Source organism: Lampetra fluviatilis, chromosome 23, assembly GCF_964198595.1.
Source record: "Lampetra fluviatilis chromosome 23, kcLamFluv1.1, whole genome shotgun sequence".
Lineage (NCBI taxonomy): Eukaryota > Metazoa > Chordata > Hyperoartia > Petromyzontiformes > Petromyzontidae > Lampetra > Lampetra fluviatilis.
The window spans coordinates 1,371,923-1,387,054 of NC_136297.1; the positions used below are offsets into that span (position 1 = coordinate 1,371,923).

General features: G+C 54.1%; 1 protein-coding gene across 4 annotated transcripts in view; it reads left to right on the forward strand.

Moving 5' to 3' along the window:
- The first annotated feature begins 10,908 nt into the window (after positions 1-10,908).
- LOC144940603 (protein 4.1-like) overlaps positions 10,909-15,132 on the forward strand; it is an 85,559-nt gene continuing 81,335 nt past the window's right edge. The window contains exon 1 of one of the 4 annotated variants that reach the window (XM_078866845.1): positions 10,909-11,112. The gene's annotated coding sequence lies outside the window, so the exon portion shown is untranslated. Of the gene's footprint in view, positions 11,113-11,461; positions 11,552-15,132 lie in introns of those variants that run through there. The other 3 variants (XM_078866844.1, XM_078866840.1, XM_078866846.1) reach the window with 3 other exon arrangements.

Consider the following 15,132-nt stretch of genomic DNA (forward strand, 5'->3'; position numbering starts at 1 on the left):
TGCTGTTAGCGAGTAGCACCTACGAAGGCCGGCAAGGCACACGAGGCGGTGGGTGGCCAGCACCACGCCCGGCCGTCTTTGTCTCCCTAGTAGCGATGTTTAACCACTGCACGAGGTACTCATTTGAGGCTGAGTCGACCTAGGGGAGGCCCAGGACCCGTTCAGGTAATCGTCACTGGTACTGATCATTAGCGGGAATCGAACTCAGTCTGCCGGCTTCGTAGCGCAGCGAGCGAACCGCGACACCACCGCTCCCCAACACAACAACAACGGTCATTCCCCACGAAGTGACGTCACCACGGCGCTCGTGCCAGGCTAGGTGCACTTGAAGGCCACTTGAAGTGTCGAACGCCCACTTGGCAGAAGGTCACGGGGACAGACGCAGGTGCCACGCGTTGACTGAGATAACTGACTGAGATAACTGACCGATGCACCACGTCCATACAGACACACGCACACACAAACATCACTGGTCGATCGGCAGGTCACCATATCCCCCCCATCCCCCCCCCATCCCCCCATCTCCCCCATCCCCCTTCCCTATCCCACCTCCCTATCCGTGCTGCTGACAGCGGATGCTGAGTGGGGACTAGAGAGGGAGAGAGAGAGGAGGGTGATGATGAAGATGAGGGTGATGATGATGAGGGTGATGATGAGGATGATGATGAGGAGAGTGAGGATGATGATGAGGGTGATGATGGAGGAGGGTGATGATGATGAGGGTGATGATGATGATGATGAGGAAACCTACAGGGAGACGGAGCCATTATCCCACGCTCAAAGAGGCACCATTCCGACCCCGGGTCCCATGCACCACGCGGTCGCCACCCGCGCCCCCAGTGGCCGCGCCCTTCGCCGCCTTTTGTTGCGGAGAAGTCGCGGTAGGAGACCGGCCGGCCACCCTGGTTAATACCGCGGTGCTGCTGGATGCGTGGCGTCTTCTTGACCCCGTGCGCCCTGCTGGACGCGAGCTGCCATTGCGTTAGCCGGGTCGCTTCTGACAAAGAAGCTTAACAGCTCAGTGGGGCTTTAACTGGTAAGATACATTTTTTTAATAGTTTCGTTTTAGTTTTATATATTTTTAAGTGATCTCCTTACCTCTCCTATACTGTGTACTCCTATCGTGTTGTTGTAGCGTCTGTTGTTGTGACGTTCTGACCGCGTGGGCCCCGACTGGACATTGTGAAAAAGAGCGTTATAGCTTCGTATTGGGTGTAATAGAGGGACAACAGCCACATTAGACATGAGTTCATCGTTCTCGCCATACTCATTGGCTCACACTGACTGCAAGGCGTGGGGTGAAGCTGGGCGATTGATCACGTGCGGCTCGGCATCCGAAGTCCTGAAGACTCAGAATCGGTGAACTCGCCGACAATGTGCACGTGAGAGGGAGGAAGCTGCCGGCCATTTAGTTTCAAATACAATGCACACATTAGCGGAGCATTCTTGATTTGAAGCTTTCGTGACTGCAGGAATCCATACTCTTTGGTTCTTTCGGTAAAGTCACGTAGGTAGGATTACAATAAAACAGATCACGACGTTTCGATCGCAACACAAGCAATCTTCACTTCAGCATTTTTTTTTTGCTGTGGTTGTTCCACCTGATGAAGATTGCTTGTGTTGCGATCGAAACGTCGTGATTTGTTTGATTTTATTTTATCGGAGCATGTTTGTTTTCCATGTTCACTACAAGTTCTGTATGTGGTTAACGCAGACTCGATTCCTTGCAAAAACCTATCGATTTGGTGTTCGAACACCTGCTGTATTGCCACAAAGTGTAAAACCTATGATCGTTTTTATTAAACGCTGTTATTTAACTCACTCCGTCTGTTGTATCCTCAAAAAATAAATCTTGTAACTCAATTTTTACCCACTTCCCAATGTGATATCGACTGCAAACTTGAAATACCTACGTCATACTGATGACAATACTATATTCTATCATAAAAAAATCCAAAACAAATATTTTTCAACATTTTACACGCTTTTATTTAACTTACTCTGTGTGTTGTGGTATCCTCAAATCTTGTAACTCTATTTCAACCGTCTTCCCAATGTCGTATCGACTGCAAACTTGGTATAGCTGTGTCATACTGATGACAATACTATATTCTATCATTGAAAATTAAAAATGTATTTTCAAACTATCTTTTTTACGGCTCTAATTGTCCACGTTTACGGCTCTAATGGTGAACGCTCAACTTACGTTGCCTGTAAATCACCGCGGTCCCTTACGTCACGGCAAGCCTCGGGGAGCCACGCCGAGGGGCGGGGGTGTGGAAGGAGGGGAGGGGCGATGGGGAAGGGGGCAGGGGGAGTGGCAGCTCGGACAGTACATTTCAATAAAGCGTGGTTTTTTAAAAAGTATTTTTGAATATTTTATTCATACCTTGATACTTGCAAACCAGTGTCCCATGATATAGCTGCTCACCACAGGCTATAAATGCTCCGATACGCGTGGCATTGTCTTTGTGCTGTTTGCTTTTTGTTGTTCTCTGGCCTGACACTGGTGGTGGTGAGACTGGGCCCTGAAGAAGGCTGCTGTCACTGGTGTAGGCCAATCAGTTTCAAACACAATGAATGTTATTATCAGAGCCATGTTTGTTTGCATGCTCACCATAAGTTCCTTGCAAAAACGCATCTATAGTTGGTGTTTGAACATCGTAACACAACGCCTGTATTATTGCCAGAGAGGGTATAAAAACCTATTCTTATTACACGCTTTTATTTAACTCAATCTATCTGTTGTTGTTGTTGTCGTTGTTGTATCCTCAAAATCTTGTAACTCAATTTTTACCCACTTCCCAATGTGGTATCGACTGCAAACTTGGTATACTTATGTCATACTGATGACAATACTATATTCTATCATAAAAATATGTATTTTTAAACATAATTTGTTATGTGTTATGTTTTGGCTTGGGTCTAATTGTCCACGGTCAACTGACATTGGCTGTAATTGGCCACAGTCCCTTACGTTATGGCAAGCTTCGGGGCCACTTCCTGGAGTCGTGGAGTTCTGCCATTACGAGTACGGTACATTTCATTAAAGCGTGTTTTAAAAAAAGTTTTCTTAAATATTAATTATTCCCACTATAATCACCCAGGAATGTCCTTAACCCTCGTGACGTCACTCCACGTCGACCAGCCCCCCTCATTAATATTAATGAACTGCTGCACGAGTGTCAGAAGGTCTTTTCGAAGGCCTCCTCATCCAAAATTAACTGACAAAAGTGCAGCGAACTGCTGGTTGGAGCGTGGGACATGACCGAGTGTCCGGAGAAGGCAAAAACCATCAATAGGAGCACAACATCGCTGCTGCACCACCTGGGGGTGTTCCTCGGACCAGAGAAGGAACCACCGCAAAGGAACTGGGTCAAGCTGGAGGAAAAAGTGAAGGAGCGGCTTGTCACCTGGAGTCGCCTGTGCAAGTTCCTCACCTTCAGGACAAAGATGTTGGTGGTGAACCAGCTGGTGACGTCCATGCCGTGGCACCGACTCTTCTCCCTGCACCCCCCCCCCCCCATGAGTCTCGTTAACGCGCTTCAGAAGCGAGTCCTCGACTTCTTCTGGTCGGGCGGAGGACACCGGGTCGCGGCTGGGGTCCTGTCCTTGCCACTGGACGAGAGCGGTCACGGGCTGGTGTGCGTGCGGAGTCAGCTGGCCACCTTCCGACTGCAGGCCGCACAAAAGTTCCTGCACGCTGCCCCTGCACCGGCCTGGAGCGTCACGGCCTCCTTCCTCCTGAAACAGCTGGGGGCTCTGCAGTGCTCCAAACAACTATTCTACATGGACCTGCAGGGCCTCCCACTGGGACAGCTGCCACATTTTGGCGTCATCTGGTCCAACCCATATGAGACTATGCTCTAAGGAAAGCTGTCTCGGGTGTGGACCAATCGACTTCAAGGACAGTGCACATTATCAGAGTTATGTCTTTTGTTTGTATTATGACTGCAGGTATTGTGGTCTATGCAAACATGACTCCTTGTAAAAAGGTGTCAGTTTTGTTGCCAGATAGAAGGGTAAAAAAACAATTATCATCTTCTTGTTTCCACTGATCGTAAAAAAAGAACAGCCTACGTCCTCGACATGGACCTGCCCCTCATTAGTAATCATGAGCGGGTGACGTCACTCCACATCGAACAGGCCCCAGTGACGTCCTCCAAATGGACACCCTCCCTCATTAATAATAAATAGCGGGTGACGTCACTCCACATGGGGGGCGAGGCGCCTCCTCGCCCCTCCTCGGCGTCAACTTACAACCCTCACTACAAAGGCAGAACCCTCACGTCACGTGATCTCCGTCACGCTGTTGAGACATCGAAGTAAAAATGACGTCATGATGAACAAGGGATTATAACCTTTAAATGAAATAAGTCTGTGTCACCGCGCCCTTATAAATTGCACACGAATTGATGCAATTAATATCACGTGGCGGTCTGCTTTTCGCTTGCAAGTTTCACATCTACTGCACGACACTCGTCCTTGGACGGGCTAAAGGCGAGTTGCTCATAACGAGGGAGGCAGTTCCCTACCCGGGCAGCAGCAGCAGAGTGGAGAAGGGGCAGCCTCTAGTCCAGTGAGCAGGTGCTGAGCGGCGGCTCAGAGTGTGCCAACCGAAGCACCAAATAGAGGTTTTCTTTGGGTTAAATCGCGTAAATATATAAATGTGTCGTGAAACCCGCCACCACCCGACACAGCCAATTGGCGAGGTTTGTGACGTAAACAGAACGTGGCCAATTCGTTGCTCGTGCAGAGAGTACATCCACGACATTTACACACCGGTGTTGCTGTACCAGTAACGAATTGGCCACGTTCTGTTTACGTGAAAAAAACCCTTACTAATTGGCTGTGTCGGGTGGTGGCGGGTTTAACGACACATTGAGATATTTACGCCATCTAACCCAAAAAAACACCTGCATCGTGATGATATCGGTCACGAAATCCTCCTCCTGCTACGACGTGTCAAACAAAGCACCGAAGTTGCATTGCGGCAAATCATCGGAGGCGGTGGGTGGGGCGGGGGCGAGGGGAACGCACGAGGTGACATTCACTCCGTCTCTTCGTCGCCCTTCTCTGCACGCTCCACCCCCTGCGGCAGTCGTCCCTGCTCGGAGCGGCTGCTGGGAAGACGGAGACGGCGTTGCGGCTCGCGCCACCGACCCGCGGTGGCGAGGAGATGTTGACTACCTCGCCTGGTGTGCAGGAGGTCGTGGGGTCGATCACGACCATGACGCCTGCTGCTGCTGTGTATTTTTTGGAGTTTGCGTGGGGTTTTCTACCGGGTACTCCAGTCTCCCCCCCACCTCCACAGTGGCGGATTAAGCTAGTGCGGGGCCTGTAGAATGTGATGTTATAAAGGGGCCCTAAATAAAAAAAGTAAATATTTAAAACACAAATTTGTAACCTGCATAGTAAAGTAATTGTATTTTTTTCATTTGCTACACAGCCAGATAATACGACAAATCGCTAACCTTAAACACCCAGTCGTTCATAAAAGTTGAAGGCGGTATAGTACTATAGTAATAGAGCAAGTGCAGAATCACTGAACCGGAATTGATAGCTTGAAAGCATTTAGCGCGGGGCCCTTGAAAGTGCGGGGCCCGCAGCTACTACATATGTAGTAGCTACATATGTTGTAGCTACTTGTGCTACCAGGATAATCCGGCACTGCCCCACCACATTTAGAGTTATTCGGCTGTTGCTGTAAATGTCCACGTGATGATGATGATAAACCACTTTTCGTTGAGCGATCATTTGTGACAGCCAGGGTCGCTTCTGAAAAAAAAATCTACATCGCAGCTCGGTGGTGGGCCCTTACCTGGTAAAATAACAAAAACAGTTCATGGTAATACGTTTTTAGTTTAACCCACAACTGAAGCGACAAGTCATCGTTCCGACAAACTTTCTATCTCGCGACCCGCTCCGCTCGAGGAATTCGAGGGGGTCGACGCGTTCCCTGCAGGACGCCCGCGGGTGTAGAAAACACGAGGTCGCCCACACAGTCAATAACAAAATGATCGTCTCCGTAAATGAATGCAAATTTGCTCCGATGACCCTCATTAAAAACAACACGGATCCCTTGGCGAATTCTAAAATAAAGTAACACGAAGCAAGGTCGCCCCCTCACCACTCCCCCCCCCCCCCCCATATCGGTGCCTTTGTCGAGTCGCCAGACGCCCCCCCCCCCAAAAAAAAACTGCCGACTTACTACTTACTACCTCTCTCTCTGAGTCGCCCTCTCTCTCTCTCTGAGTCGTCCTCCCTCTCTAAGTCGTCCTCTCTCTAAGTCGTCCTTTCTCTCTAACGTCGTCCGCTCTCTCTCTGAGTCGTCCGCTCTCTCTCTCTAAGTCGTCCTCTTTCTCTCTGAGTCGTCCTCTCTCTCTGAGTCGTTCTCTTTCTCTCTCCACCGCTTCCGTCCATCCACCTGGCGACCTGCTCCAGTCCCCCCCCCTGCCGCCGTGGCGCGGCTGTGGCGCAGTGCCTGGCGCAGCGACAACCAAAACCTCGCGTGGCGCACACATCGCCACGTGCTCGTTCGTCGCGCTGTGCCGCACGCCGCGCGGCTCTCTCCGTTGTGTCCGACGCGTCGCTCCCCACACCACCCCCACCACCATGGCCGGATCAAGGCACGGGGGCTTTAGGGGCTGCAGCCCAGGAGCCTCCGCCAGCTGGAGGGCCTCCAGAGTTGATGACGTGAACAGTTGATTCGTTTGTGAATAATCTTGATTTGAAGCTTTCGTGACTGCAGGAATCCATACTCTTTGGTTCTTTCGGTAAAGTCACGTGGGTATAAAATAAAATAAATCACGACGTTTCTAGCGAGGGATGACGGACGCTGAGGTGTTGCGCCCGAAACGTCGTGATTTATGTTATTTTATACCCACGTGACTTTACCGAAATAACCAAAGAGTACGGGGGCTGTGTTCAACTCACGGAGTTAGAAATTAAATAAAAACAAATCACGACGTTTCGATTGCAACACAAGAAATCATCATCAAGGGCGAAAACCACAGCAAGAAAAATTATGAATTGTATTAGTTGTTAGCCTTGTAAAAATACAATTTTATTTTTCCTTTAACTTTGTTTTCATTTGGGGGGGCCTCACAGTACATGTAGCACCGGGGCCTACACAACACCTGAATCCGGCCCTGCCCCCATCCCGTGCCGCGAGAAGCGAATTCGGCCGCGCGAGCTCCTGGGAGAACTCGACTCGGTTCTCGAAGAAGCTCCACCGGCACGCGCAGCGAAACGTCGGACAACACGTCGGACAACACGCGGCACAACCTGGGAGCACGACGGGGGTGGGGGGGGTTGCAGCATGCACGGCCTGCGCCTGGCACCGGAACTCCCCCCCCCCCCCCGGGCGTCCGAGCTGCAGACTCCAACACGCAAACTACAAATAGACGGCAGGCAGCCAGCCGCCAGGAGTCGGGATCGAGCACACGACCTCCTGCGTACCAGGCGAGGGAGATGATTTCTCCTCAGCCACCGCGATCACACCGCGGGAGGGAGCAACGCTCTATCCCCGTACAGATGGAAGCAGATGGCGATGAGTCCACTCGCCGTTGACTGCCTTCTCCCGGCGAGCCGGGGTGGTGTGGCACCTCCTCGAAGGGAGTCTCACAACAACGGGGCGCGGTGGTGGCTAGGAGATGTTAACTACCTCGCCTGGTACACAGGAGGTCGTGGATTCGATCTCGACCCTGATGCGTGTATAATATTGGAGTTCGCGGTGTCTTTCTCCACGTGGTCGCGTGGATTTTTCTCCGGGTCCTCTGGTCTGCCCCTCCACGTTTAAAATCAACATAACGCGTTTGGAGTCTTTTTCTGCTGATATAAATGTCCACGTGATGATAAGCCATCTTCTTGGTTCTTTCGGTAAAGTCACGTAGAATGGAAATAATAAAATAATAAAAATAAACATCATAAAATAATTCTCACGACGTTTCGGCCACAACGCAAGCAGCCGTCCTCAGGTGGAGAACAGGTCTGTCGAGAAGACAGAGTCTGAATGACACACCCCAGGCTTGGAGCGTCTATTTAAGCTGGGATGGAGGGGGGAAGAGCGCCTTCACAAAAAAACCCCGCCAAACCTCCTACGCATTTCATTCAGACTCTGTCTTCTCGACAGACCTGTTCTCCACCTGAGGACGGCTGCTTGCGTTGTGGCCGAAACGTCGTGAGAATTATTTTATGATGTTTTATTTTTATTATTTTATTATTTCCATTCTACGTACCGAAAGAACCAAAAAGATTAATCCCTGCAGTCACGAAAACTTTAAATCGAGATGATAAGCCACTTCGTTAATATATCGTTTGTGGCCAAGTCGCTTCTGAAAAATATCTACATAGCTCAGTGGGGCTTTTAGCTCGTAAAATAGAAAAACTGTTTATAGTTTAACTGTGCGAGATACACCAACCTTCGCTACTTCCACAGTGCTGTATTACAGGCAGCCACCTACATCCGTTCGGTTCATGTATTAGGTGTAGCATTGTGAGCCACTCGGCTCTTGAATCGGGTGCAACCGCAACAAACAGCAGCGACCGCATAAGTTTGATCACAGCTCGCGTGTTCAACGGCCTATTGCCTCTCCACGCCAATACTGTCCAGCGGCAACCGTTTGAGCAAGAAAACCCCCGGGACCGGTTTCGTTTCAACCTTTCCGGGTCTCATCGGCATGCTTCGTTGATCGCCAAAGAGCAAAGCCAGCGCGCGCAACGCAAGTCCGCGTGCCGCAAAAACACGAACAGCGCGAACTCACAGCGGGGCCAGGCGCGCGTCCCCATCGCTCCGTGGGCAGCACTCGGGAGCCTCACTGAGATGCCTTCCCGCCTGCAGCCACGGGGAGGCACACGCTTGCGGAGTGGGGGGGGGCGAACGCCTGTGCAGCAAGAGTGTGGACTCGTCTCCATCTGTCTCCATCTGTACGGGGATTGAGAGGAAACCCCGCCTCGCACGCGCGGTGGTTCTCTCCGGGCACTCCGGTTTCTTCCCGCGTGTATCGACACACTCACCCCAACACAGGACGCCAGAGCGTGGGCAGTCGTCGGGGATTGAGTGTTACTCCCTCGCATGCGAGGGGTTTTCTCCGGGCACTCCGCGCGTGCGAGCGCTGGACACGGCGGCGCGTGCGGCCGTGGCGCAGCGCGTGAGCGAGATGGTGCGCGTTGACAGCGCCTACTACCACCACCACGACTACTACTACTGCCCCAGTTCACATACCGTGCACGGCTGACATCAGTGGCGAGTGATGTCAAAATCGCTGCTGGTCCTGGCTCACCCCCCCCCCAATCACCCCCAAATCACCCCCCTCCCCCCACCAACCACTCTCCCACTCTTCACCAATCCGCATTGACCAGCGTGGTGGAGTACGAGGGCGCCACGGTGGCTAGCAGATGTTGACTACCTCGCCGGGTCTACAGGAGGTCGTGGGTTCGAGCCCGACCCTGACGCCTGCTGCTGTATATTTTGCGTTTGCGTGTCTCTCTCTCCCCGTGGTCGCGTGGATTCTTCTCCGGGTCCTCCGGGGTTCCCTTCCACATTGAGAATCAACATCGAGCGTTTTTAGAATATGTCTGCTGCTATACATTTCCGCGTGATGATGATGATGATAAGTCACTTCGTTCAGCTATCATTCGCGATGGACAGGTCGCTTCTGAAAACAATAGCGAGGCCTTACCTGGTAAGATGAAAACAGCTTCAGTTCATAATTAACTTTGGTCAAACAACCCCAAATACCGACACGGCGAGGGAGGCCTTTATCTAGCAGTGGATAGACCAAGGGAGCTGTAACCCATTGTTGCTTTAATTACGATGGGAATGCACGGCACGGATATGCACCCGCACATATCCCTCTATGCCCCCTGTGTGCCACATGAAGGAGGATCATTGCCCGGAACGTCGCCCATGATACACTTGTTTTATCGTGAAGGCCACACACACACACAGCTACACGGTTGTCGTCGTGAGCTGTGCTCGTGCACGCAACCTCTGTCAGCGCAAACAGCAGGAGGAGAATCGCGAATCCGTCGCTCCCTCGAATCATTGATCCGCCGCCGCTGCTGCTGCTGCTGTCGAGGTTGTGCTTTTACGAGACGCGTGACAGATGCAGTGCTGGGATGACGATTATGGTGACGAGGATGATGATGACAACGAGGATGATGACGATGATGATGACGACGATGATGATAATGACGACGATGAGGATGATGATGACGACGAGGATGATGATGATGACAAGGATGATGATGATGATGACGACGAGGATGATGACGATGATGATGACGATGAGGATGATGATGACGACGAGGATGATGATGACAAGGATGATGATGATGATGACGACGAGGATGATGACGATGATGATGATGACGATGAGGATGATGATGACGACGAGGATGATGATGATGATGACAAGGATGATGATGATGATGACGACGAGGATGATGACGATGATGATGATGATGACGAGGATGATGATGATGACGATGAGGATGATGATGACGACGAGGATGATGATGACGATGAGGATGATGATGATGACAAGGATGATGACGAGTCTAATTGACCGCTCGTCTCGTTGGCGTCTGCATCGTCCCGCGCGCACAACAACAATAACAATGTAATAATTTAAACGCATGACCCTGAAACAATCGTTCTCAGGATGCTCTGCACACAAACGCACAATGCACTCTCACTCAAAGTAAACACAACAACCCTGCAGCAGCAGCAGCAACAACAACAACATGACGTCATAAACACTCCGGTGCGGGGATTCGAACCTTAACGCGCTCAGCTGCGAGGCACGCGTCCCGATGTGAGTCCCGTCGCCAACCAATCACAGCCAAGTGTGGGAGGGGGGTGACCGGTGGGGGACGACTCTCGTCCAATCAGACGTCTCCGTTCAAGGACGGACTGCATCGGGATCCGAACCCCCGAGATTTCTCGCCGCCGTTGCTGCTGCTGCCGCCGCTGCGTCATAGCGCTCCGGAGCGATCGAGGGGACCCCACGCAGCAGACACCCCGGGGGGTCACGGGGTCCGCGTAGGGGCCACTGGCGCTGGCTCGAGGAAGAGGGGAGGGTGCCGAGGAAAGCAGCAGCAGCAGGGGTGCTGTGTACCCCGCACCACTACCCTCTTCATATCCCCTTGCCCGCCCCGTGCGGGGTTCCTGAGCAGCAAGGGGGTAGCGAGGGGTGGGGGGTAGTGAGGGGTGGGGGTAGCGAGGGGTGGGGGGTAGTGAGGGGGGGTAGCTAGGGGTGGGGGGGTAGCTAGGGGTGGGGGGGGTAGCGAGGGGTGGGGGGGTAGCGAGGGGGGGGGTAGCGAGGGGTTGGGGACCGCGTCACCTCCTCCTTCCCCCGCGCCTCCTGCGAGCGCAGCGGAGCCCCTCGCTGCTCGTCGGGGACCTCGTCCCGAAGGGGACCCCGTGGACACGGGGGTCGCACGCCAGGGGGGGCTGGGGGGTGCTGGGGGGTGCTGAGGGAGGCTGCGGCGCGCTGGGGTCTGCGGCTCGGGGGAGGAGGCTGAGGGTGAGGAGGCTGAGGCTCGGGTGAGGAGACTGCGTCGCGTACGGTTCGCGATGAGAGACGTCGCGCCCCGCGTGGGCGAGGGGGAAGTCGGGGCGGCGCATCACGGCGGATTGTGGTGGTGGTGATGGTGTGGTGGTGATGGTGTGGTGGTGTGTGCTGATGGTGTGGTGGTGGTGGTGTGGTGGTGATGGTGTGGTGGTGGTGGTGTGGTGGTGGTGTGTGCTGATGGTGTGGTGGTGTGGTGGTGTGGTGGTGGTGATGGTGTGGTGGTGGTGTGGTGGTGGTGATGGTGTGGTGGTGATGGTGTGGTGGTGGTGTGTGCTGATGGTGTGGTGGTGTGGTGGTGTGGTGGTGGTGATGGTGTGGTGGTGGTGTGGTGGTGGTGATGGTGTGGTGGTGATGGTGTGGTGGTGGTGTGTGCTGATGGTGTGGTGGTGTGGTGGTGTGGTGGTGGTGATGGTGTGGTGGTGGTGTGGTGGTGGTGATGGTGTGGTGGTGATGGTGTGGTGGTGGTGTGTGCTGATGGTGTGGTGGTGTGGTGGTGTGGTGGTGGTGATGGTGTGGTGGTGGTGTGGTGGTGGTGATGGTGTGGTGGTGATGGTGTGTGCTGATGGTGTGGTGGTGATGGTGTGGTGGTGATGGTGTGGTGGTGATGGTGTGGGGGTGATGGTGTGGTGGTGATGGTGTGTGTGGTGATGATGGTGGGGTGGTGGTGATGGGGTGGTGGTGGTGTGATGGTGATGGTGTGGTGGTGATGGTGTGGTGGTGATGGTGTGGTGGTGATGGTGATGGTGTGTGGTGATGGTGTGGTGGTGATGGTGTGTGTGGTGATGGTGTGGTGGTGGTGGTGTGGTGGTGGTGGGGTGGTGGTGATGGTGTGTGTGGTGATGGTGTGGTGGTAATGGTGTGGTGGTGATGGTGTGGTGGTGGTGGTGTGGTGGTGATGGTGTGTGGTGATGGTGTGTGGTGATGGTGTGTGTGGGATCGTGTGGGTTGGCGTGGTGTTGTGTGTGGGATGGTGGAATGTTGTTGATGTGTGGGATGGTGTCGTGGTGATGGTGTATCTGGGATGGTGTTGATGGTGGTGGATGTGTGTGTGAGTGTCTGGGTGTGTGTCTCTGTGGGTGTGAGTCTGTGTGGGTGTGAGTCTCTGTATGAGTCTCTGTGGGTGTGAGTTTCTGTGTGTGAGTCTCTGTGTGAGTCTCTGTGGGTGTGAGTCTCTCTGTGTCTGTCGGTGTGAGTCTCTGTCTGTGTGAGTCTCTGTGTGTGTGTGAGTCTCTCTGTGTGTGAATCTCTGTGTGAGTGAGTCTCTGTGTGAGTGAGTCTCTGTGTGTGTGAGTCTCTGTGGCTGTGAGTCTGCAGTGCCGAGCTCACACTGTTGGCAGCTCGGGATCAAGATTTACGCTCCAATTTCACCAAGGCCACCCTCTCTCACCCTCTCTCTCTAACCCTCTCTCAGTCTTTACCTCTCTCCCCCACCCTCCTTTATCCTCTCAATCGCTCAGTCGCTCACTCTCTTCCTTCACTGCCTTCTGTTCACTCTTTCTCGCTCGCTCTGTGATTCCTCCCTCCTCCATCTCACTCTGCCCTCACTCATTACCTCCTGTCACTCACACTCCGGCAACCTCTCAGCGTGTCTCACTCCCTCTCAATCACGTTCTCAATCCCCCCCCCACTCTTACCACCGCCACCCGCTAAATCTCACTCGAATCCCACGCTCCTCTCTCCCGCGTGCTCTCTCCGCTGCTGGATGACACGGAGGCGACCCACACGTTTTGCCCCTCTCTCTCTTCTGCCAAGGGGCCGATACAGCAGCCGCGTCTTCCACACGCGCTCGCACGACGACGACACGACACGTCTGTGCGTGGTGTGTGTTAACTACCTCGCCTGGTCTACAGGAGGTCGTGGGTTCGATCCCAATCCTGACGCCTGCTGTTGTATATTTGGAGTTTGCGTGTCTCTCTCTCTCTCACTAACCCCGTGGTAGCGCGGATTTTTCTCCGGATCCTCCGGATTTTCCCCTTCCACATTTCGGATCACGTATTTGGCTCCATTATGAATTTCCACATGATGATAAGGCATTTAGTTGAGCTATCATTTGTGTTGGCCAGGGTCGCTTCTAAAACATATCTCCGTATCTCAGTGGGCTTTACCTGCTAAAGTAAAACATAGTTTATAGATATCCATTTAAATCCGCGGTGAGCGCGCAGCAGCAGGCAGGAGGCACGGCAGTGAAGAAGCCGCCCCCCCAGGTCGGGGAGGCCCCGCCCACTCAGCCACTGGCCCCGCCCACTCAGCCACTGGCCCCGCCCACTCAGCCACTGGCCCCGCCCACTCACCCACTGGCCCCGCCCACCCAGTCACTGGCCCCGCCCACTGCTTTCTGGCCCGCATCTTGAGCCGAGCCCCGAGGAGAGAAGGGGTTTCAAATCCGGTCACTTTCCTTTGCATTGTTGTAAAAAAGGTAACAGGTAAAGGTGCAGTTCCTGCAATTGCTCGCTCACGTCCCTGCTGGGCGGAAGCGGCCTCCACTAGGGGGGGGGGGGAGGGGGGTACTTTGCGCCGACTCTTCCACGCTTGGCCATGCCTCCAGGAAGAGGTGTGAGTCACCCACACTTTACCCCACCACACGGGGGACCTGCCCCTCGACTGGCCGGACAGAGGCGGGGGTGCGGGAGGGGTGGTGGGGAGAGGGGCGAGCGGGTGAAGCGAGGGGGGGTATCTTGTAGAGACGTGGTGATCGTTTCAGGTTCTGCTCCGGGAGATGGAGTCGATCCGGCGACCCCCCCCCCCTCCTAGGACCGTGTTGCGAGCCCATTGTCGCGACATCTCTAACGCCTCTCTCTCTCTGTGCTCTCCACGGTGTCTCCTCCACGTCGTCCTGCTCGTCGTCCTCACGCCATCGCCCGTCTTCTGCGCTACTCCGCTCGCCCTCCCTCCCGTGGTGACGTCCGTCCCCTGTGCTCGGTGAGTCCTCGCTGCCCTCACGCTGCCCACGTGATGCTGCCCTCACGCTGCCCACGTGATGCTGCCCACGCGGTGCTGCCCACGCGGATTCGTGAATGTTCGCGTCACACGTGACAGCCGGGGCCGCACGCGCGCTGTGAACGAGTGCAGGCCACGTGACGCCCATCGCAATGGATGTGTGTGTCTGTGGGGAGCGGTGGTGCAGCGGTTAGCGCGCTGCGCTATGAACCCGGCGACCCCAGTTCGATTCCCGCTCACGGCCACCAACACCGGTGACGAATATCCGAACCGGTCCTGGGCCTCGCCTAGGTCGACTCGGCCTCAAATGAGGACCTAGGGGACAAAGGCGGCCAGGCGTGGTGCCGGTCAACCACCGTCTCGTGTGCCAAACACCGTCTCGTGTGCCAAACACCGTCTCGTGTGCCAAACACCGTCTCGTGTGCCGTGCCGGCCTTCACAGGCGCTGCTCTTAAACAGCACTCATCCCCCAGCAGCCTGTCACAGGCTACACGGGGGAGCTTTGTGTGCGTGGTGGCGTTCGCGGTTTGACACCCGTCCGCGGCCGCCTGGGTAAAATACTGCTGCGAGTGTAAATACGCCCCCCCAAACCCCCCGCCCCAAACCCCGTTCCCCC